The sequence below is a fragment of the Homalodisca vitripennis genome, chromosome 7 (assembly GCF_021130785.1).
Source record: "Homalodisca vitripennis isolate AUS2020 chromosome 7, UT_GWSS_2.1, whole genome shotgun sequence".
Taxonomy (NCBI): domain Eukaryota; kingdom Metazoa; phylum Arthropoda; class Insecta; order Hemiptera; family Cicadellidae; genus Homalodisca; species Homalodisca vitripennis.
Window position 1 is genome coordinate 89,269,813 of NC_060213.1, and position 8,630 is coordinate 89,278,442.

Genomic DNA, 8,630 nt, shown 5'->3' on the forward strand with positions numbered 1-8,630 from the left:
GTTCCCAAAACAAGCTAAATGTGGTTTCGTCTCATGATTTGATGATATTCTGTAGAAATATTTATGTTAATTTTGGCCTCATAAAAAGTTCTAAGATTCCTACTAGGTTGTATACCAATTATCTGCCTAGGGTGATTATTATTATATAGATATGTAGCTTACAGCTTCAATGTTGCCATTGAGCTTGGAAACATAATTTAAATTCTTTTTTAGAAACCTGTATATTTATTCGAAATTCTATCTTTCCTTCTTCAAACCCTTGATATATATCAGGGTTAGAATCATAATAATACATATTTCAGTGTATTTGTGCAGGAAATATTTATTTGTATTTGCTTGCCTTTTTTCAGCATTCGTAAACTACTAATACCCACCACTTCGCTGTAGAGCGCTATTCTGTTTTGAAGGGTAATATAGATGTTTAACATAAACAAATTTCCAATCACTCAAAACAATTATTAGACAATAATTTAAAGATAAATAAAAGAGAACCTGCCTTTAAGTTGGATTGTAAATAAATAAAAAAAAATGTAACACGTAATTGTTACAAAATTAGTAAGACGGGAATAGTGGTTATAACGATTGATAACGATTTAAACCATTATGACTTTAAAACTCCTAAAGATATTACTTTACAATTTGTACATACTTAAAAGCATTTAACCATAATATTGAAATAAATTACCTAATAAATTATAAGTTTGCAACAATATGAAACTATTCGTTATCAAATAGTTAAGTCGATTATTTCTTCATTGCCTGGTAACAATAAGAATAGAAGGTAATGTTTCTTACCCAAGTGTATGTTTAGCAAATACTTGGTGTATACAACTTCTGCAGTATAGTTTATCCTTATACAACCGGATCAGTATATATTATAATCAAATCTTTATAATATTGCTGATAATAATCGATTACGTTGTATTATTCTGAACGCCTGAAATTGGGAAGTTTACAGCCCAATATAAAAGAACCATATAAACTAAAATAGCCCAATGGTTTTTATCACCATTAGATTATATGCATTATTCAGAGTTCATCACAAGTTACGGTAAACATTTCCCTCATATATAATCCCTCATATCCCTCCTCGAAGCACTTGCCATCAGGTGAATTTTAGTAAAAAGTAATCAAACTTTCAATGAGTCACGCATACGTATTTTCATATTTACTTTTTATTGGAGAACTTAGTTAGCGATTAAATTATGTTTCTTTGTGATGTTAACACGGAATATTGTTACACATGTTAAATGATTATAATCTGTATTATTTATAAACCAAAACATTTTTAACATGATTTATTTCTTCTCTTGAAATGTAAAATACCAATTTTTTTAAATGAAACATATAGTTTGTTGTGGAAATCAATGATTTCATTAAAATTTTACGGATGTAATATTTTACGATGCCTGTTGTGTTTATAAGGGTAAACCGAGAACCTAATAGTTTGTATTTACCATTTACGTGTATTATGATTCATTAAAAACTGAATAATTTTCATGTCTTGTTTATAGATAGCAGATGGACATTAAAAAAAAATTTAATTTGCAAGGTACTAGAGTATAAATGGTATGTGATTTATAGCGACAAAATGATCGCAGGATAAACATTCCTTCTTTGAAATTATAAATAAAAATATAAACTCATTTAAAGAAAATAAAGAACATAGTAACTTAAAAATGCTATTTTTTATTATTACTTTTATACTTTATCGTATTATTACTGTGTTCGGTGAAAATTATGTAAATTTACCACGTAAGAATTTAATAAAATTTAGAATAATATTTTTGTATTTTTATTTTATTGAGCTCTCATTTTTTATAGTTTTTATCTGACATTTAATGTAAAATCTTTCTAGGAATATAGGATTAATCAAAATAGATTTAGAAAAAAACCCGTTATGTATTCAAGGAATACGATGTGTCCAAAATCCATGCTGTAAACAAAAATAAACATAACTCTTAAAACATAACTTGGTGTTCAAATATTGTGTATATTGTTTCAATATTGTTTATTGACTATTAATTTATCAAAGGATTACTATCGGTTCGTTTGAATACTATACAGTACATTTAAACTCTTACACTGTCAAAACATCACAGCAGTTTTCAATTTAAACATAAATCTAGTTAATAATATTTGTTTCAAGTTGCCATTTCTATGGCAATAAATGGAATCATTTTCAATTACAGTGCCAAAGAAATATAGGATATTTATTCTTAAACAAATATTACATATTCGAGTTCATTTGTTTATTTTATTTGTAGAATTTTATATGATTATGGCAAGTTTTGCCTTTTAAAGTTTCAAGATTATGAAATGAAATGTTACGATTATATTAACATGGCAGGATTGAGGTTTATTGTTTTGCAAATGTGCGAATAAGAGATCCAAACTAATAATTTATCTTCAGTTAGTCATTTTGAGATGGCAGTGCCTTTCAAATGTATCTGTTCAATTTGAAATTGAATCGATATTTTTATTACATGTCACATGTCATCAAAGAAATCCAATTGTGAGTATTTAAAACAAAGTGCGCAAATTGTTGTTTATTGGCTTTGTCTGATATTAAAAGAGTGATACTGCAACACAATAAGCAACCGGATCAAAGAGTAGCCACAAATAAAGGTATTGTTCCCGACCGTAAGTTCTCATTGTGTTCTAGCTGACTCATACAGACAATGTCTAGGCCTCTAATATCGACTGGTATATTGAAACAGGAAAGTTTTCAAAAGAGCAACTTCCCCTTTGAGTGATATTATTTGATTTGTCTTAATTTTATATTCACAGTTTTATTTACACAATATAGAATGATGATGACAAGTATTATAACAATTAGGTTATATTATTTATAAAAACTAACCTATTCAAAAGTAACAAACGTTTTAATTCTGCAAAGGGCTGGGCTGTATTTGCGGATATCTTTATTTCACCTCTTTAGGACTGATAATAAACCTCAAACATTTTAACGTCTTTTTTTGTATTAAAATTATGTTAGTTGTCCCATTTTAATATTGTAATTAATAAGCATGAAATATGCTTTGTTGGAATTTTCATTTTTGTATTATTATGTCATGAAATATCATGTTTGTAATTTTTTAAGTACTAAAAAGATTTTATAAACGAAACAAATGCAGGAAAACCATATAGATGTATATTTGTAATATCTTGTGAGACATCAACCATAGTTTTACGATTGAAAAAGGCCGTAAAATATTTGAAGAAATACATTGTTCTCGTGGGGTTAAAATGAAGGGCACCTTACGAATGCACTTTCTTATTTATTTTTCTAAATCAGCAAAACTAATTAGTTTCAGGGCAGTCCGACTCCCATTTAAACTCAATGTTAACGATATGTCGCATAACACAAAAAGTATTAGAGATAGACTTTAAACTTTTTTTATTTCAAAGATCAAGTCTTTGCCTAGTTCTTAACAAAGGGGTTTGGATTTTTAGTAAAATTTATATTAACTATGATTTTTTACTTTTTGTTTATTTTTTAATTTTTTTACATACAATTTTTTTAATTCAGCCTATTAATTTTTTTTTAAATCCCTGTGTTAAGAACTAGGTTTGGGTGTTGATAAGCTGTAAAAAAATTTTGGTGATGATATCTCTTTCGGTTGTGGAAATATCCGACATATTAGTTTAAAAAAACTTAGTTTACGGGAAACGGCCAAAAACTAACAGAAAGCGTAATAAGAGTATTAAGTTACATTTTAATAATGTCTAGCACTGTAGGAAGGGTTGTCTGGGTCTTCCTCCTGCTGAAATAAGTCCTCAATCTTCCTTTTAATCAAAGTTATTGATTGCCGCACTTTTTTCAAACTCCAAAAGAGCTTTTTAAGCCTAGCGGATGCGCTCTTCATCGAGGCGTTTCATGGCTTTCGCCAGGTTTACGCCAGCACTAAGACCTAACTCTTTCATCATTTTCACTTTGGAGAAGTAACCATCATTATAAGAGAGGACAGCTTCATAAACTCCGAATTTCAATGTATCAATAGCTACAAATGTTCTCTTTGGTAGACGGGCCCATATGACGTTGTTTAGCGACTCGTTGGGGTTTTGGGACTTCCCCTTCAAGCACTTTTTTAGCAACTCAGGATCTGACAGTGCTTATAAAATAGGCTTAATTTCTAGCATAATGGCTTCTGGAAGATGAAAGTGCTGTGAGTGGTCATAAGTTTCATTACTAAATACACATTTGTTGTACTTACACCAAGTATCTTCGGTTTTAGGGCACAACTGGTGAGTAGGCTTTTCATTCGAGGAATGAATGTGGAAGTATGAAGCCCACACTGCTTGCTTTCATACCATCTAGATTGTGAGGATTTCTCCTGATAGCCAATCCGTAAAAAATTTGTATTTTTTGAATAGCTGCTGCTGTTAGACTATTTTTACCAGACAAAAATTTGCCATCCGCTAATTTGACTTTCTTTTTTTCCGCTGTAAGTTTCCGCAGTCTCGTACCCATTCTCTTTTGTACGTGGCCAACGCATTTTAGCTTGCTAATTGCCACATCTTGGCCATAAGGATGAGAGTTACATACAGATTTGTAGGCATTTGTATCACCGTCACCTAAATACTCAGTGTAGCGAACGTTGTACTGAGGAAGCGATCTTTCGAATAGCTTTATTGCCCCTTCTACCTCCATCCCACCACTTGTTCCTTGGTAGTTAGTCTTACATTCTACAGTGTGCTCATTCTCATGTCTATTAGGGCACTGGCAGTACTTGGCCATGGAGTATATATCAACCACCTTGCCTGTATCAACCGATGTCATTGAAACAATGCCATTCATCGACGTGTGTCCTCTCTTTTGCCAAGAGCCATCTATAGCGACACACAGATCCCTAACAGCCTCTTCAACTGCAGTTCTCATTGATGTCTTACATAGTTCTTCAGCTTTTTGTGATAGCAACTGGTCATGTTTCTTTATTTTTGTTGGCGGAGAGGGTAAGTAAGTTCATAATACCGTAAAGCGACTGGGCCGTGGTATACCCTTTACCAATCACTCTGAGGCCGTATACTAACCTCAAATTTAGGTCAAAGTACGTTTGAGCTTTGCCATCATCACTACTAGTAGTAATTTTGTCACAATTAGGAAAGGTCTTATTTACATCACATTGTTCACATGAAAAAACTAATTCAGAAGCTAGGCCTACCGCAGTCTTCTTACTAAAGCTAAGCGTTCCGTGACAAGATTTACAGACTGCAACCTCGTCTAGAGCACTTTTTAGTTGAGCCAAGTCAACAATTTCATATTCTAGGCTATCAATTGTGCTGTATTTACTTAAGTTGGACTGTAGCTTGGATTTAGAGGTAGAAGACTTCGATTCTGTGGTGACTGGATCGGTTACTTCAGTAGGCCTAGGCCTAGGCTAAGGCTTACCAACATTCTTCCTGACTTTGAAAGCCGAATAGCGGGAACCACTTTTCTTTTGGTTACCCATAACTAATACAAAATAAAACAGTAATATTCACTAAACTAATTCACAAATAAACAATATGCACTAACACAAAATGTAAAATAACTCAAACTAGGTAACTCAGATTACTGTATTATTCACTTACAACACAACTGACAACAAGCAGAAGCATAACCACAAAAGTATTTTTTTTTTTATATTCTGTTTACCTGTATAATAAAGGCTCGGGTATAATCCCATGCAGCCTCGTGGTTCACTGTGTTGTTAAACCTCTGTGGTAATTTAATTGGGAAGAATTAGTTATTATTATTAGTTTATGGTTTAATGTATTGGACATATATCTTTTGTGTACCTAAACTGTTTGTGTTTGTTAATAAATAACGGGATTACTATGGGATTCTATAGATGGATATTCAAGATTTGGGGAGTCTTCCCGCCAGGGGTCCTACAGGCATTCCTAATCCGAAATATGGACCACGGATATAAAGGCCAAAACCAGGATACATATATGTATTGTGTTTTCTTGATTTGTTATTAAATGTATTTGTTTATGGTCATGAGAAAGTTATTTATTTCTTTATATACTTTTGTGTCTTCTAATTTCATTAAATACGTTAAGTTAATATTAGATATTGATATTAAATTTTTAATTACCTTAAAGCACCGATCTCTTGCATATTCGTAGGCTGGGCATTGTAAAATTACATGGTCTAGTGTTTCTCGTTGAGCTTGAGTGCAGCTTAGACACAATGGTGTGAAATATTTTTTAATATCATATAGTCTAACGTTTACTTTGGCATGTCCAAACCTTAATCTAATTATATTTACCATTTCCCTTCTGTTGAAGTCTGCAATACTATACCATCGATTATGAATAGTCGTTGTCTGAATTTGCTTATACCATTGCGCTTTTTGTGATAGTTGGTACTCCTGTTCATTTTCTGCTGCAGATTTTCTCCGTTGGTAGGCTTTGAAATCATCTGGTGGAATGTAAATATTTGTTATCTTGTTGCCGTTTGTTATTGAGTCTTTGGCTAGGCTATCTACATATTAATTACAATAAATACCTGAGTGTCCCTGGATCCATTGAAATGTTACATTTTTACCACTTTTAATAACTTCATAGATAATACTCACTGGAATGCCTTCTCCTTTATAGCTGTTATAGACTTTATCGAGTGCTTGTATAGCTGCTTGTGAATCAGTAAATATTACTATATCTTGTTGTTCTATTGAGTTAAAGGTTTGTGTTGCTTTAAAAATAGCAAGTAGTTCAGCTGAGTAACTGGAAACCTGATTTTGTAATGAAAACTTACCTGTGATGTCCAGCTCTGGGACATAGTAAGCTGCACCTGTCTCCAATGTGGATTTTGATCCATCCGTGTAGAAGTGCAAATGTTGTTCATAGTTGGTATTGATTAGTTCCAAAAAGGTTTGTTTGGTAATTGTGCTATTGCTTACCTTTTTTGAAGTATGTGGGTTGTCTATGTTGTGCTTAAATTTAATATTGTTGGTCATCATTAATATTGGATCGTTGAAATCCCAAAAGGTTTTGTAACTTTCCTTTTTTAATATATTTAAATCTAAGGAATGAATTTTTGATATAGATTGTATGTATGTATGTGGCTGATTTTTTTTCTTCCAGTATGGCATACAGTCTGTCAACATTTTAAGAAACATTAAACTTCTGTATGCTGGATGATTTTCATGAGTTATGATTTTATAAATAAATTTATCACATAGAAACTTTCTTCTGTTGCTTAAGGATTGAATACCGGCTTCTGCTTGTAGAGCAATAATTGGTGTTGTTTTAAAAGCACCTAATGATATTCTTATGGCTTGGTTTTGGATTGAATCTAGTTTTTTTAAATTCTTTTCTACATGCATGTCCATAAAGAAATGCCCCATAATCTAATTTTGCTCTTATTAAGCTTTTATATATAATCAGTGCAAACTCAGGTGTTGCACCGTTAGTGCCACAAACTACAGACTTTATTATATCAACGTCTTTTTGGCATTTTACAAACAATTTATTAATATGAATTTAGAAATCTAACTTATTGTCTATAATCATACCTAATAGTTTAATAGAACTTACTACAGGTATTATTTGATTATTAATTGTAATTTGTTTATCGGTGTTAATGTTTTTTTCCGTTTGAATATTATTACCTTACTTTTGGTTGCATTGAATTCCAGATGGAGTTGACTGAAGTTTGATTGTACTGTGCTGAGAGTGTGTTGCATGTTTGTGTAGACTGTCTCAATATGTTTTCCAGAGGAGTATAACACAATGTCATCTGCAAATTGAAGTGATTTTACATAATTAGGGATATAATCATTAATGTGCGCTATGTACAGTGCGAACAACAGGGGACTTAGAACACTACCTTGCGGTAATCCCTTATTCGTTACTCTAGTTATAGTTTACTTAGAGCTAATTAAAATTAATTGTCTATTGATTAGCCATGAATTAATATGGGAAATAAACTTCCATGGAATATTATAACACTTCAGCTTTCCTATTAATTCTGGTATGTGTACTGTATCATAAGCATTTGATAAATCTAAAGAGGCAGCAATAGTAGTTTCATTGTAAGTCAGTGCAGTTTGAATTTCTGAAACAAAATTAATTAAATAATCATTACATCCTATTCTTTGCCTAAATCCATATTGGGTATTTGGTAGAATGTTAGAGTTTTCAACAAACCATTCCAGTCTACTTTTAATAATTCTATTAAATAATTTTAGTATGCAGGGTATTAACGATATAGGCCTATATGAAGTCTCCAAATGTTTATTTTTTTCCTGTTTCAAGATAGCTATAATTCTGCTTTGTTTCCACTTACTTGGTAATTCTATACTTCCATTCCATATATTATTGAATATATTTAGGATATATAATCGAGCAACGAGTGGTAAATGTCTTAACATGCTGTAAGATACTCCATCTAAACCAGGTGTTGTATCTTTCCTCTTAAAATCTATGGCTACATTTAGTTCTTTAATACTAAAATTAGTTTCTATAGGAGAAGCATTTTCATAGAAGGTGTACCTGGGAATAATTATCTCGCTTTCCATGGGAACTGAATCCGGAACTATATGGCACATGAATTTGTCACAAAGATCGTTTGTCTTCAATGGTTGAAGAAATTGTATTTGTCTTATTATTAGTTTTAAATTTTTTAATTATTTTCCATG

At 31.6% G+C, this 8,630-nt stretch overlaps 1 long non-coding RNA gene across 1 annotated transcript; it reads right to left on the minus strand.

Annotated features, from left to right (window-relative positions):
• Positions 1–6,324: 6,324 nt before the first annotated feature.
• Positions 6,325–7,694, minus strand: LOC124366572. Its single transcript, XR_006922831.1, has 2 exons — positions 7,602–7,694; positions 6,325–6,409 (listed from the first exon to the last, which is right to left on the minus strand). It is a non-coding gene; the product is annotated as an uncharacterized LOC124366572 (long non-coding RNA).
• Between the last annotated feature and the right edge of the window lie 936 nt (positions 7,695–8,630).